This window comes from Erpetoichthys calabaricus, chromosome 5, assembly GCF_900747795.2.
Source record: "Erpetoichthys calabaricus chromosome 5, fErpCal1.3, whole genome shotgun sequence".
In the NCBI taxonomy this organism is placed as follows: Eukaryota; Metazoa; Chordata; class Cladistia; order Polypteriformes; family Polypteridae; genus Erpetoichthys; species Erpetoichthys calabaricus.
In genome coordinates this window covers 3,353,491-3,369,561 of record NC_041398.2, presented here as the reverse complement: position 1 = coordinate 3,369,561, position 16,071 = coordinate 3,353,491, and the positions used below count along the sequence as shown (strand labels likewise).

The window sequence follows — 16,071 nt, the reverse complement described above, 5'->3', positions numbered from 1 at the left end:
TCGGTTCTGCGTACGAACTATATTGGTTGTTCACGTGATCTTCAGTGAAAATGGGCGGGGCAAGAAACAGGAACTCAGGGGCCGGTAGTGTCATGGAGCGTGTAGAGAAGCTGACAGGAGACAGGTCTGGGTTTACTTTAAACAGTGCAGTATTTTTTTCCACACAATAGGTTTGGGAAAGGACTTGGTGGTAATTATTACTATTTAATAGAATCTGCCATTGAGTGTGTAATGAACACAAAGCTGAAGTTAAGTACGTATTTGGTCGTCTTTTTATTCGCTTCCAGCTACATGCTCGCTTGCAACCCGCGACTGTACTTTTTCACACAGCTTTTGCAAACTAGTTACTTATTCTAAAGGCAAAATATTCTACATTTACTACTGACGCCTTTATCCAGTATAACATTTAGTTACTACTGGTTACATTTCTTATGCCCAGTGATCCCGCACCGTGCCGCCTATTCAGGTGAAGTGACATGCTCATGGTCACACAGTGTCACTATCAGGACTTTAACCGAGAAATGTAGGATTTAGAAGGCAAAGCCCTTACCACAATGCCCCAATGCTTGCACATCTGCAATGTGTATATTATTTGACATAATATAATCTTGTCCAGGACAGATTCCTTTGTTAAAGTTGAGTGTAACATTTTCAACCCGTTCAAGAGCTAAATCTGGGATATTTATTCTTTCAAATAATGTATCAGTTTTCAGATTAATGTACACGCTGTATAATATTTTACCATGCACTTAACATTGAAGAAGAAGCTGGTTTGTGAATAAGTAGCTGACTACAAGCATATGTGTAGCTAGGAGTGATTAAAAGCCACCTGAATGTGTACCTAACTTAAGTCCCGTGATCATTTCAGATGTTAAACGTTAATCATCACCAAGCCCTTTCACAAACATTAAGTGGCATACAAAAGTATTCAATCCCCTTGAAAGTCATAATTTTCTGCAAGACAAAAGATTTATACACATTTATTCATTCAGTATTTTTCTTATGCTGTGACAAAACATTTCCAAAGACAAAATAAACCATTTTCTGTAGACGTTTAACTGAAAAGAAAAACTCCAAAGTTAATGTTTGCATAGGTATTTAAACCTCTGTGCTTTGGAAGCTCCATCATTACACCAATGACAAATTAATTACAAAGGTGACAGTCGTTTAACAGTCATAATTAAACATGATGAGGTGCTACTTGTGAGTCCTTTCTGTCTTTCTGGATATAAACAGCCCCCTTTGTAAGGGCCGTAATCTTTGGTGGACAGTCACTGCAAAAATGAAAACAAAGAAGCATTCTACTGATGTGAGAAACAAAGTTATTGAAATGCACAAGACTGGGAATGACTATAAAAATATCAAAAGAGTTTGAATGTCCCATTGCGCACTGTTGCATTCATCACCAGAAAGTGGAAGGTTCATCAAAGTACACAGACTCTGACTAGAACAGGCTGTCCCTCAAAACTCAACATCAGAGTGAGACATCAACTGGTGAGAGAGGCGACTAGAAATCCAACTGTCACCCTCAGACGTCTGCGATGATCTTTAGCTGGAGTAAAGGTGCTGGGGTCCACAATTTCAAGAGTTCTCCATAAAAAAGGCCTCTATGGGAGAGTAGCATGAAAGAAGCCATTCCTTAAGAAGGTCCACATAAAACAATGTATGGTGTTTGCCACAAAGCATGAGAAAGACCCAGTTAAAATGTGGGAGAAGGTTTTATGGTCATATGAGACCAAAATAGAAGTTTTTGGACAGACGTAAGAGGTATGTGAAGTGTAACACTAACATTGCCCAGGCCTCAAGAAACAACATTCCTACAGTGGAATATGGTGGTGGCAGTCTCATGCTATGGGGATGTTTTTCATGTGCTGGGTCTGAGCATCTTGTCAGAGTTGAAGGGACAATGGATGGACACATATACTGCACAATTTTGCAAGAGAACTTGTTCCAGTCTGCTATGAAAGCTCAGGAGAAGATTCATCTTTCAACATGATAATGACCCTAAGCATTAGGACAATGTGACACTGGGATAGCTCAAAAACAGAAAGGTGAATGTTTTGGAGTGGCCAAGTCAAAGCCCTAAGCTTAACCCTGTTGAGAATCTGTGGCACTGTTTGAAAACTGCTGTTCAGAGGTGCCATCTCACCGACATAGAGGGTCTCTAGAAATCCTGCCAAGAAGAAAGGGTCAGAATCACTCCTGAGCAGTGTGCAGAACTGGGGCCTACTTACAAAAGAACGAAGGCTGTTACGGCAGCAAAAGGGTTCTTGACAAAGTATGAATGTGTTGGGCTTGAATACTTAATGCAAACATCAACTTTGGAGTTTTTCTTCTTCAGTTAAATATCTACAGAAAATGGTTTATTTAGACTTTGGAAATGTATTGTTACAGCGCAAGAGTTCACATTAAAAAGAATGAATAAATAAACGTGGAATAATCTCTTGTCATACAGAAAATTAGGATGACTTTTAAAGTGATTGAATACTTTTGCATGTCACTGTTTGTTTCTGAAAGGGCTTGGTGGTTATTATTTTTAACAGTATTTTCCTGTAATTCTGAAATATTCACGGGGCTGACGTGAGGTGCACATTCTGCTGGCTTTTTATTCAATCCTAGCTACATCCAGTATGTGCTTGCAGTCAGCTACTTATTCATACAGCTTTTGCACACCAGCTTCTTATTCTAACGGCATGGCAAAATATTCTACAGCATGTACATTAATCAGAATCATTACAAACTGATCAATTATTTGAAAAAATAAATATTCCACATTTTGGTTCTGCACAGGTCAAAAATGTTAAACACAACTTTAATTTAACAAAGGAATCTGTCTTGTCACAAAACTGTGAAAATTAAGGTGGCTGAACGTGATTTAACACTTTACAGTGCCCATGATAGCACAGTAAATCCTATTTATCAGATATTGGAGTGGAAATACGCAGGTACTCGTACCTGGCAGGGCAAAAATCGGCTGCATCTTAAAAAACGCATATGCCTTGTCACAAAACTGTGAAAGGTAAGGTGGCCCAATATGATGTAACTCACATATACTGGTCCTAAATATGGAACATTTAGCTTTTCAAAGAATGGACACGATCATATCATGTCAAATAATATACACGTTGCAGATGTGCAAGCAGTGGGGCGTTGTGGTTAGGGCTTTGTCCTCTAAACCCTACATTTGTCGGTTCAAGTCCTGATAGTGACACTGTGTGACCATGAGCATGTCACTACACCTGTCTAGGCGGCACGGTGCGGGATCGCTGGGCATCAGAAATGTAACCAGTAGTAACTAAATGTTATACTTATTATTATTATTATTATTATTACTGGATAAAGGCGTCAGTCGTAAATGTAGAATATTTTGCCTTTAGAATAAGTAACTAGTTTGCAAAAGCTGTGTGAAAAAGTACAGTCGCGGGTTGCAAGCGAGCATGTAGCTGGAAGCGAATAAAAAGAGGACCAAACACGTACTTAACTTCAGCTTTGTGTTCATTACACACTCAATGGCTGATTCTATTAAATAGTAATAATTACCACCAAGTCCTTTCCCAAACCTATCGTGTGGAAAAAAATACGCCGCTGTTTAAAGTAAGCCCAGATCTGTCTCCTGTCAGCTTCTCTACACGCTCCATGACACTACCGGCCCCTGAGTTCCTGTTTCTTGCCCCGCCCATTTCCACTGAAGATCACGTGAACAACCAATATAGTTCGCACGCAGAACCGATATAGTTCATACACAACATTCCGATAGTGTGCGTTCGCAAACCAGTATGTTTCATACGCAAAACCGATATAGTGCACACATAAATCCAGCATGTTACTTTCACAAAGCCGACATAGTACGCACACATAAAACCGGTAGAAGACTGACAAGGACTCAATGTAGTGCATACACAAAACCAATAGCGTTCATATGCGAAACCGATATATTACCCATGTGAAACCAGTATATTGCATATGAAAAACCAGTGCTATACGTAAGCAAACCAGTAGTATACGAACACAAACCAATATAGTTGATACGCAAACCGATTGCATACGCACGCAAACCAATGCAATTCCCTCACAAACCGATAGCAAACGCACATGAACCAGTAATAAAGTTCAATTCAATATAGTTCATATGCAAACCAGTGCTATGCATATACAAACGGATATAGTTCACGCACAAACCGATAATATACGGACACGAACCAATATGGTTCATATGAATGAAACCAGTATTGTTCGCACGCAAACCAATTAAGTATGCACGCAAACCGATAGTAATCATCCATAAACCAATAATGTTCATGCGTAAACCAATACTTTACGTACAAAAATATATGATTTTTGGCCTGTTTGGCCCCTCATAATATACAGTAACGCTTGGTAATTTCAGGCGTGATCGCCCCGGAGCCATAAGCCAGGTTAGTATGAACATGAGATCAGTTCCGGGTCGTAGAGTACTGTAAGATGAAATAGGAGCGAATATAATCACGGAGACAGATCATCCTGAGGTGCTAGATCGCCAGGTACAAAGAAATGTTTGTAGGTCTGGTCCTGTGATCCACAGACTCAGCTGTTCCCAGTAAAGTGGAGTCCATAAAATCTGTAAATATTAAGCCAGATCCATGCAATACCATCCATCCATCCATCCATTTTCCAACCCGCTGAATCCGAACACAGGGTCACGGGGGTCTGCTGGAGCCAATCCCAGCCAACACAGGGCACAAGGCAGGGAACCTATCCTGGGCAGGGTGCCAACCCACCGCAGCCAAGCAATACCAGTCAGCTGTATCCACGAACTATACGTACAATAAACGAAATAAAACAAGCGTAAGAAAGTGCAGAATTAAGGCGAATTTTGCGAAAAGTGGAGGAACGGCAACAACAAGCGTGCGCCAGCGTCCCCTCACCTGCTATAATAAAGCAGTTAAAGTAAAAGTCTACTAAACTTCTTTATTATATCTCATTTAGTGTTCTTCCCGGCGGTGTTGCCGTTTTTTAGTGTTAGTGTCTACTTAGTGTTTGTGTTTAGTGTTATTGAAGGAGTGATCTTACCACTGTCAGATTTTGCAATGAATGAGTTGGTAAATAATGATTATTTATCAACAGATCACATGAGCAAATTCAACGAAATTTTAGCAGCGCATACAATTTTCCAACCTCAAGAGGTTTTTCTAATGCGGACTCCTGACATACCTATAATGCCCATTCCACAAAATGCAAAACATATTCAAATATTACCTTCTGCAGCTACTGAACGAGTGACTCACTGGGTGTGTACCTATTATGATGGTGCTGTAATTCATGTCTATGACAGTTTAAACGCTGATAAAAAATTCAACCTCACCGAAGAGCAGCTTCGTTTCCTTCGTGCTTTGTTTCCTTACAAACCTCCCATAGTTTATGAAGATACACAGCAACAATTAAATCATACAGATTCTGGTGTATTCTCAATTGCATTTGCTGTGTGTATTTCTTTAGGTATTGACCCAAGTGATCAAGTTTTTACTATTTCTTCAATGCGAAATCACTTACAAATAATTTTTGTTACTCGACAATTGCTTCCATTCCCTGTCGAAAGTAGCCGACGGGCGACACCAGTTACAAGTATTCAGTGCGTTCAAAGACCTGTACGAAGTACGGCGACTAACACAGTCGCTCATAAAAGGGGAGATGACTCGGTGCAGTAAATGGGGATTGAAACTACCTGGGAGGACATGCAATCAACGAGGCGATTAAACGGATCTCAAGAGACGTCTTCTAGGTTGGAAAAAAAGCGCTTGGCTGCCAAAACCATATATATACATAAATATATACATCTATATAAATAAAAATGTAAATGTTCGTTTGTTCAAAACCTTAAATCTCCGAAAGTTCTTCACCGATTGCTTTGAAATTTTGACACAACGTTGCATTCGAATACACGCGTGTTTTTATATACATATTATATAGATGGCACACCTGTGACAGGGAAAAACATGCTTTATTTGAAAACACAGCGCCATCTGTTGCACGTAAAAGCAACACACGCTATACTAAATATTTTACGATTCTATTTCAATGTTTCGATCAAATACATTTGTAAGTACGTGAATAAAGGCAGCGACATGGCAGTTTTTGGCGTGTAACCAGAAAGAAGTGATAGGAATGCGGTCATACATATCGATGAAATCGCACAGTATTAGGCTGGAAGATACATAAGCAGCAATGAAGCTGTATGGCAAATTCTTTCATTTCCCATACATGAACGAAGTCCAGATGTTGTTCACTTAGCAGTACATCTAGAAAAGGGACAACGCGTTTATTTAACAGCTGCAAATGTGCAACAAATATCCCTGAATCCACCGGCTACAACGTTAACTGCTTTCTTTACTTTATGTCAAAATGATGCGTTTGCGAAAACACTGCTGTATTCAGAAGTGCCTACGTATTACACATGGAATACGAGTAGAAAATCATTTGAACAACACAAACGAGGAGAGCGAGTCAACGGACAACCTGCCATATTCAAAGAAACTACGATAGGCAGACTGTACACCGTGCATCCCAATCAAGATGAATGCTTCTTTGTTCACATGCTGTTGGTAAATGTGCCCGGTCCAACGTCTTTCCAGCAATTGAGAATTGTCAACGGCGTTACACATGCCACTTTCCGAAGTACATGTCAAGCTCTGAATTTATTGGAGAATGACCGACACTGGGATGTATACATTAATGACGCGTGCAACATGTCACATCCAAATCAAATTCGTGCATTGTTTGCAATCATATTGACCGCCTGCTCTCCTTCATCTCCAAGACAGTTAAGGGAGAAATACAAATCGTACATGGCTGAAGATATTTTCCGTCGAAAACGCAAGTAAAATTCAAATATAAACATGGATTTCACAGCAGACATCTACAACTAAGCGTTGATGATGATGAAGATTTGTGCTTAGAAATCGCGAACAAAGTTCCCAATCAGTTGGGAATGCCATCACCGAATCGATCTGCTGCTGCTTCGTTCGATGTAGAATTGCGTCGTCAACAAAATTACAACACGGGTGATCTTTTGTCGTATGTGCAATCAAATATTCCTAAACTAACGCTTCAGCAAAAGGCATTTACGATCAAATAATGCAAACTGTCAATAATGGGGTTGGAGAAATCTGGAAATTGGGAACGGAAAGGTGCCGCTTGATCTGACCTCAGGACGAATTTCATTGCCTCATAACTTCTGCAATTTAGTGACGTCAAAAGAAGAATTGGTTGAAAAAGTATTTCCCAATATTCAAACCAATTATGAGAATCACGATTGGCTAAGTGAACGAGCTATTCTTGAGGCCAAAAACAATGACGTCTACGAACTTAACAATATTATTCAGTCTAACATTCTGCACAGACAATGGAACAACAAAAAATATTGTATACCCACAAGCATTGTGAAATTAAACATATTAGAAACGTGCGCTTTCTCTTTTCTTTCTTTTCCATTTAACCAGACTGAGCCACAGCAACGCGTGGCTGGGTACAGCTATATATATATATATATATATATATATAAATATATAATATACACTTTATATACACATACGCACACACACACACACATATATACATATACATCTATACTAATAAAAGCCAAAGCCCTCACTGACTCACTCATCACTAACTCTCTAACTTCCCGTGTAGGTAGAAGGCTGAAATTTTGCAGGCTCATTCCTTACAACTTACTCACAAAAGTTAAGCAGGTTTCATTTTGAAATTCTACACATAACGATCATAACGGTTGACAACGTCCGCCATGTTAAACTTTCTTATTTATGGCCCCATCTTCACGAAATTTGGTAGACGGCTTCCCAGCGCTAACCGAAAACGATGTACGTACTTATTTCGGTGGTATGACACCACTGTCGGCCGCCATATTGAACTTTCCAACGGTCTTTGTTACTTAATGAGCCCATCTTCAAGAAATTTGGTACGTGGGTTCCCAACGCTAACTGAATCCTACTTAAGTACATATATACGTCCATAGCCTGCAGCTCGGTCCACACTCTGAATCCTCCAGGCACTCCTGAGCATAATCTAATTTTGAAGGTTGGGGCACCAATAATGTTACTGAGAAACTTACAGCCACCGAAACTTTGAAATGGCACGAGACTTCAGGTCACATGCTTGCAAAAGAGCCTAATTGAGGTAACTATTTTTACTGGCGGTGGCTCAGGGGAGAGAGTTTTTATTCCTCACATCCCCGTTATACCCTCTGATCTCCCATTTCAATTCAAACTCCTCCAATTTCCAGTAAGGCTCTGCTTCACAATGACAATTAATAAGTCTCAGGGACAGACCCTACAAAAGGTTGGCATTGATTTGAGGCAAGATTGCTTTTCACATGGCCAACTATACGTTGCATGCTCAAGAGTAAGCTCAGCGCACAGCTTGGTCATATTACAACCGGAGGGGCGAACTGACAACGTGGTATACAAAGAGATCCTTAACAAATAATTATTGGTACATTTTCCCTCAGTTTATTATTTAAAATTTTAAAGCACTACTTCACCGCTGCGAAGCGAGGGTATTTTGCTAGTCGCTAATGTGTCACTTATTGTGTTAGAAATAAGATGTGATAGTATTCTTAGGAGTATTTTTAATATTTATAATTTAATTTGTATTATTACAGAATGGAATAATTTAAAATGTGGAATTATTAAAATTACTAATACATTTCATGAAATTTAATGAAAATCAAAGAAATGTTAGAATTTTACGTATATTTTATCACATGGATTTTAATTTTAAATATGTCACCTGTCTGACTGTTTATTTTGATGATAAAAAAATATTAGCGATTCCCCAGTCTGATCGAGACTTGAGCACTTCTGCCAATAGTGCATTCCCAAATTAAAATGTAGTGTTCTTGGGTGGATCTCAACATAATCAAAAATCTGAAAATGTGCATAAAAACTTTAGGGGGGGGGGGGGGCACAAAAACTAATAAGAAAAAGTGGGGCACACATTGTAAAAGGTTGAGAAACACTGTATTAGACACATGAAAAATGAAAGTTGGCACAGCCAACATGTAGGAGGGCAGTGAAAAGGGGAATGAGAGGAAGAAGTTTCATTGTGTCCTTCACACCATTTCACCATCCACAGGGTTTATCGTGTTATTCCTTACAGATTCAGGCAGCATGACCTTAATGTCCACTGGATTGTCACCCCAGAGCCTAAACATGTATTCTCCACATTACCTTGTACTGCAGGTTGGCACTGATATTCTGAATTGGACCATTTGGGGTGACATTCCTTAATGGTCTCTTCACAGCTTTATTTAACTCCATTGCTTAATGTGTTAAATTTAGCGGTCACTTCTGCTGCCTCACTTATCCACTGTCCTTCATTGATTGTCCAAGTGGACCTTTATCCCTTCTTCCAATGTATTTTATGTTTTCCTCCAGCTACTCCAGTTTTTCTCCCACATCCCTACATGTCAATTTGGTTGATTGGCACAGACTCTAACTTGGCACTGTATAACTGGCACTGTGGGTTTCCTTAGGTCCTGACCTTCACTGGACTGGCACACTGTCCACTGCTGATCTGTGTTTTATGTCCAATGCTCCCAAAATCAATTTATCAGAAAATGTTTACCCAGCATAGAAAGAGCTTGTCATGTATATTTCTATTACTGGACAAGCTAAACTTTCCCAGTCTCATTTATTCAGGTCATTCTTTATTCTCAATGTCCTTTTTCTGTGTTTTTGTGGCTTACTGACTCACACTAACCAGTTTAGTACTTTAGTACATTAGGTGGCACTAAACACATCAAGTCCAGTCCACTGGGGTCCATCTTCAGTTCAGAGAAATTGGGCGGAACACAACATGTCACTCAACACTGAGCGGTCCAATCAAGACACTGGTGAAGTGACAGACGTGACAGTCGAGTAAGGACAAGTGACTAAGGGAGAGCCGTCCTGACCTAATGGCATCCCCACTGGTTTACTGATTTTATGCTTGTCTGCTTTTGTTGCTCCCTCATTGAATTGCTGCATATTATTGAAAACTAAAATCCCCATCTAAACCCCTGCTGACTGCTCACTAGTAAGGAGTGAAAAGCAGAGTTTTGTTTCACAAACTGATTTTCATTCTAAAATTTGTTTTGCATGCAATTTCATATTTGTAAAATAGAAAATCTGTTTAATATGTTTTTTATTTTCTTTGTTGGGGTTGTTAATGTTAATAAATTGTCTGTGAATATCTGAAGACGAGGAATCACGGTTTGTCAGGCACCGGCCATACTGATGGGGTTTGGTGTTTTACTGAAGCACTTGATATCATGTCAGACATTAAACTGAACCTCCTCCTTTCTGTTTTCATGTTTGTCAAAGTCTCCCAAACCTGACTAACTTCACCATCACTGTCAACATTTAAAGTGCCAGTCACAATTGATACTTGTGAACACTTCTATCTTTCCACTGACACACACATTCTGAGGATTAATTAACAGTTCCCATATGTTGTGTGTCAACTGACATCAGCCTGCATAAATAGGTAGATAAAGGTTCAAGTAGAGAGACACTCCATCCTGCATTACAGGCCTCGGCAACAGGTGGCTTTTGTGAGTTCTCAATCTGTCGCCTTCTTGGAGCTTGAAGGGATTAAAAGGATTTGGAGAAAGTACAGAAGGAGTGAGGGGTGATAGTGAGAGAGAAGTGTCAGGAGGATAAAGGGCAAGATGAACAACCTCAAGGGGCTGACTGAGTCAAGCGGGCGTGCTGCTTGTGTGTCTGTGCTCTTGTCACATAACGTGATAAATAAATAATTGAGATTTGTTAATCCTGTCTGAATTTTTCTTCTTTGACTGGTCACAATCTGATAGCCATCCTGTGATCACAGATTGCATTCCTCATTAATCAAATCTGTGTCCCGATGTGTGACAGACGTCTAATTCTTTAAACACCTGGGACCTCATGTATAAACAGTGCGTACACACAAAAATGTTGTGTACTCCCGTGTCCACGCTCACATCGCGATGTATAAAAACTAAACTTGGCGTAAAGCCACGCACATTCTCATGCCATTTCTCCACTCAGTTTTGCAAACTGGCGGCACCCATCCTCAAAGCAGTGCTACTGTTCCTGTCTGGTTTCCCTTTATTTTTTAGATTCACATCCCTGACGCGGCTTTATCAAATACACTATAATTAACCGCATATTGTTTATTAGTTTAAGGCATCTGATTGTAATCAACCTGTAAGCATATAATGGTACACAGAATGGCCAAACTATTCCAAATACTATATCTACTCTATGAATGTGATGGATTCTGTGTCTTGTGGGCGTAAGAGAAAGCCCATTTAAGAAGCACATACTGATTCACACAAGTAAGAGTACATAGAATACAAAGCATTCAACGTACTACTTTAGTTACGGTGGGATTTGAGAAACTGTTAAATGATTTTAAGATGAAGTTTATGGCATTCTACTTTAATAACAAAATAAACTATGTGATTAAAGACAAAATTTTGACCTTTTTTTCCCTATTATGTCCCTACTTGTTGTCTTTTCTCTGTACCATAATAAGCTTCCATACGACACTCAGACGGTGGGCTATGACTCGTCTTTTCACAGCAACTTTGATATCTGACATCTTCTTTTTTATTTCGGGCATTGTGCGACTTCGAGTTTCTCCACCACTCTGTCCCACGATCAGCTTCCTTTTGTTGTTTATATCACTGCTTAAACCAACATATAGTACGTTTTTCCTTGTCTCTACTTGGTATTCACTGAAATTCTTCTTTTCCCCCATGCTTTTGCCATTGTCTTTTCACAGAACACAAACCATAAGAGGCTATTTATATTGATTTGCATATTCAAAGGGGCTTAATTCTGGGAGGAGTTTTGGAGTGGCGGCAGGCGCGTGCACGTGCGTTACTTTTCACGCTGACTGGGATTTATGTAGCAGAAGAACGTGAAAGTTGGTCAACTCACAGATTTATGCATCTGGATTTTTTTGTGCATACGAACATTTCCACTTTTGTTCATATGCCACGTTTTAGTGTGAATTCTGCACACAGCGTTATGCATGAGGCCCCTGATCGTCAAACAGGTAATCACATGAGTAGCAATGTAAGCAAATAACAAATGTACATCTGGAATGTAGTACATGTTTACCACTAAAAAACTGCAATTTGTGCATTTGATGTAGACAGTTTTCAAATGTGTAAATAGTGTAAAGTTCATAGTTCAACATCAAGTAGTGAGAGGTGTTAAGGCATTGAGGAGTCAGACAGCATGGGGGGAAGAGAAACGGTCAATTCTGGATGACTGGGATGCTGTGATTCTGTCTGCTAGACAGCAAGAGCTCATAGAGCCCATATGATAGGCGTGAGGAGTCAGCCAAAATGCTGGACGCCTTGCGGAGGTTCTGTGTGCTGTAGGTGTCTTGTTTTGAGGGGAGAAGGGGAGAGACACACCGATAAAGCCCGTCCTCAGCTGGCTTAACAATCCTCTGAAGTATCTTATGATCTGCAGGCCTACATTCCCCATACCACAGTGTGATGGAGCTGGGCTGAACATTAACACATTCATGAGTTTGCTTAGTAAAGTGGCTTATGTGTGTTCAGCAAAGGGATGGTGCTATATAATAAGGACTGATTGACATTATTGTGAACACGATGATAATTAGTAATTATTGGAGTACAGGGTCATGAGAAGCGCACCATGGCAGCTGAATATGCAAGACAACAACCAACTCTGAAAAGTAAGCTTATCCTTAGCAGGGCCCACTCACACACACTGATGCCATCTGAGCCAATTACAGTATGTCAATGTTTAACCAGGGTCATACTTACAAAATCCTTGTGGTTATAATAAACTGTAAATTGGCCAGAGAGAGTGTGTGTGTGTGTGTGTGTGTGTGTTGGACTGGCACCCTGTCCAGGGGTTGTTCCTGCCTATACCCCAATGGTTACTGACGCTCCAGTTTCCCCATAGCCCTGCTCAATACAAATACGTTTGAAAATAGATAGATGGATTGATGGGTGAATTATTCTGTTTCTTAAATTGAGTGGGATTCAGTTGCATTGATGGAAGTCTAATAGCCGTGAATATCAAATATGGAGAAAAGTAAAGAAAATTAAGTGAGGGCTTTACTGAATAATAAAATTAATTACTGGCATTGACAAAAACACAACTGATTATGAATTATTTGATAAAATGACATTTGCTTCTTCTTCTCCTAACATTTCTACAATTTTGATAAGATATAGAAGAGAACTTACTATATGGGATGGACAACTGGATTAATAAAGAGCACCGACAGGAATAGAATGAATCCTCAGTTTAAAGCTCGCTGTCTTAGTGTGCTGAGGGCTGCCTGGCCATCACATTACAAATCTAACTCTACTGACTGATGTGTTGTGTTTTATTTTCATTTTATTCCATTTGTAAATGTGCACTGAGCTCTGAGTCTTTCAAATGTGGACTGCAGTGTGTAATAAATAAATAAGAAATACTGATGTGAATTAAACTTTAACAGATCTTCTGTGACAGGTCATCTCTTCTCTCACTTTGTGGTCTTCACTCTCTGAGCTCCTGTCTCACATTAACTGTTCACCCTCAGTGTCTCCTCAGATGTTCCTCTCTGTCAGCTCTCAGCTTTCTCTTTAAATCTCCTCCTCCTCACTGAGCTCAGACAAACTTTCACTTTTGTTTCTTCACAAGTTACTTCCTTGTTTGTCTGACTGATTCTCTCTACCTGCCTCTCCTCAGACTGATGATGGCTGAAGCCCAGCTGTTTGTGTCACAGGATGAGTTCACCTGCTCGGTGTGTCTGGACAGCCTGACTGACCCCGTCACCATCCCCTGTGGACATAATTTCTGTCTGAAGTGCCTCACGGACTACTGGGATCAGAGTCAACTGTTCAGCTGTCCTCAGTGCAGACACACCTTCACCACAAGTCCTGCTCTGCAAAGAAATAATCTGCTAATTGAAGTTATCGAGAAATTGAAGAAGACAGCAATCAGTTCTCCTCCTGCTTTTCCGTGTCAGAGTTATGCCAGCCCTGGAGACATGGAGTGTGACATCTGTACTGGGAAGAAGTTCAGAGCGGTGAAGTCCTGTCTAACCTGCCCGGCCTCTTACTGTCAGACTCACCTGAAGCCTCACTATGAAGGAGATGCCCTGAAGCACCACAAGCTTGTTGATCCTGATAGAAATCTGAAGGAGAAACTCTGTGAGAAACATCAGAAAAGTCTGGAGATGTTTTGTAAAACTGATGAGACGTGTATCTGCATGATGTGTGGGGTAACTGAACATAAGAGTCATGAAATGGTTGAGTTGAAGACGGAAAGGCAAGAAAAAGAGGTGAGTGGAGTTTAGTGTTTAATGGAAACAAAATAAATAAACAAATAAATAAATAAATAAATAGCAGGCTCCTGTCAATCATGGAGAATCCACTGCATTCACTGAACAGGATCATCTCCAGACAGAGGAGCAGCTTCAGCGACAGACTGCTGTCACTGTCCTGCTCCACTGACAGACTGAGGAGATCGTTCCTCCACCACACTATGCGACTCTTCAATTCCATTTAAACGTTAACATTATACAAAGTTACTGTCTGTCTGTATACCTGCATTGTTATCACTCTTTAATTTAATATTTTCATTATCAGTATGCTGCTGCTGGAGTATGGGAATTTCTATCTATCTATCTATCTATCTATCTATCTATCTATCTATCTATCTATCTATCTATCTATCTATCTATCTATCTATCTATCTATCTATCTATCTATCTATCTATCTATCTATCTATCTATCTATCTATCTATCTATCTATCTATCTATCTATCTATCTATCTATCTATCTATCTATCTATCTATCTATCTATCTAAATCTGTGTGCTCATATGTGGTAGTTCTGTATTTACTGAGTGGTCTCATCTATTCTGGCATTTGCCTTATAGTTTGTACTGTTGTCTTGTGTTTCTGAGGAGGCCATAATGGATTGGCCATCTAGCTCTGTGAAGAGGGTTACTTGTGTTTGACACTCACTGCACACCCAGCCCACCTACAGGGGGGTCTCTCTCTGAATTGCCCTCCTAAGATTTCTTCCATTATCTTTCCCTACAAGGTTTATTTGGGAGTTTTTTCTTGTCTTCTTAGGGCATCTGGAGTAGGGGGCTCTCAAAAACAGGGCCTGTTAAAACCCACTGAGAAAACTCCTTGAGTGATTTAAGGATATGCAAGAAAAATAAAATTGTTCTTTCTAGTCTGAGGTGCGCAGAGTGAAGAGTAAAGCAGACAGGCCTGTTCCTTGTGCTGCTCCAGTGTTGCTCACACAGTCCTTGAGTCTCCCAAACTGCGCTCTGCCTGACAGATAGTCCATCATCAGGACACCACAGGCTCACCCACCTGCAGATCTCTGAGCTGACAACTTAACAGGGATGGCTGGGTGGTCTTGAAGGCTCTGGAGAAACAAAAAGACATAAACATAATACACATTTAGTTTAAAAAAAATCTAAGTCATCTAAACAAAACACCTGAGGTGAGCAACATATAAAAATATAATTTTTGAGTTTTAGAATTCCTTTAAGTTGCCTTCTTCTTCAATTCAGAAGAATCATTTGTGTATTTCGTGTATCTTACTTGACTCCAGAAAATGACAACGGCAGACAACGTCCTCACATGTCTGACTCAGGATATCGAATGTCCTTGTAGATCCTATAATTACTGACATGACGTGTTTAAGTCCTCCTGGCCTTTCACCAGTTTCTTTACTTACACACTCCAGTTTGTTTTTATTATTTTTGGTGTTGTGTGAACTTCACATGTCCCAGTTGTCAATGTGATGTCTTCTAAATGTCAAGAACTAACTCACAAACCTGTGTGCCTTGAAACTGTTTTCTGTATTTGACGCAGTCTTCAAGCTCAAACTCAATCTTACATCAATTAAATTAAACCTTTCTTTTAATCTTTTTTGTCATTCCTGTTTGTTAATCAAATCTAAGTTGTGTCATGAAATGTTAAACAAATATGCTGTGAAAATATCAGGAGTCAGAAAGAGAAGAAGAAATCACAAAGTGAACATGAATTCTGATCT

The 16,071-nt window shown here is 39.8% G+C and overlaps 1 protein-coding gene and 1 pseudogene across 2 annotated transcripts in view; one reads left to right on the top strand and one right to left on the bottom strand.

Annotated features, from left to right (window-relative positions):
- Positions 1-16,071, bottom strand: part of LOC114652426 (E3 ubiquitin-protein ligase TRIM16-like) — a 1,019,527-nt gene that overhangs the window by 768,944 nt on the left and 234,512 nt on the right. The gene's annotated exons all lie outside the window — the stretch shown is intronic.
- LOC114652555 (tripartite motif-containing protein 16-like) overlaps positions 1-16,071 on the top strand; it is a 593,234-nt pseudogene that overhangs the window by 565,111 nt on the left and 12,052 nt on the right.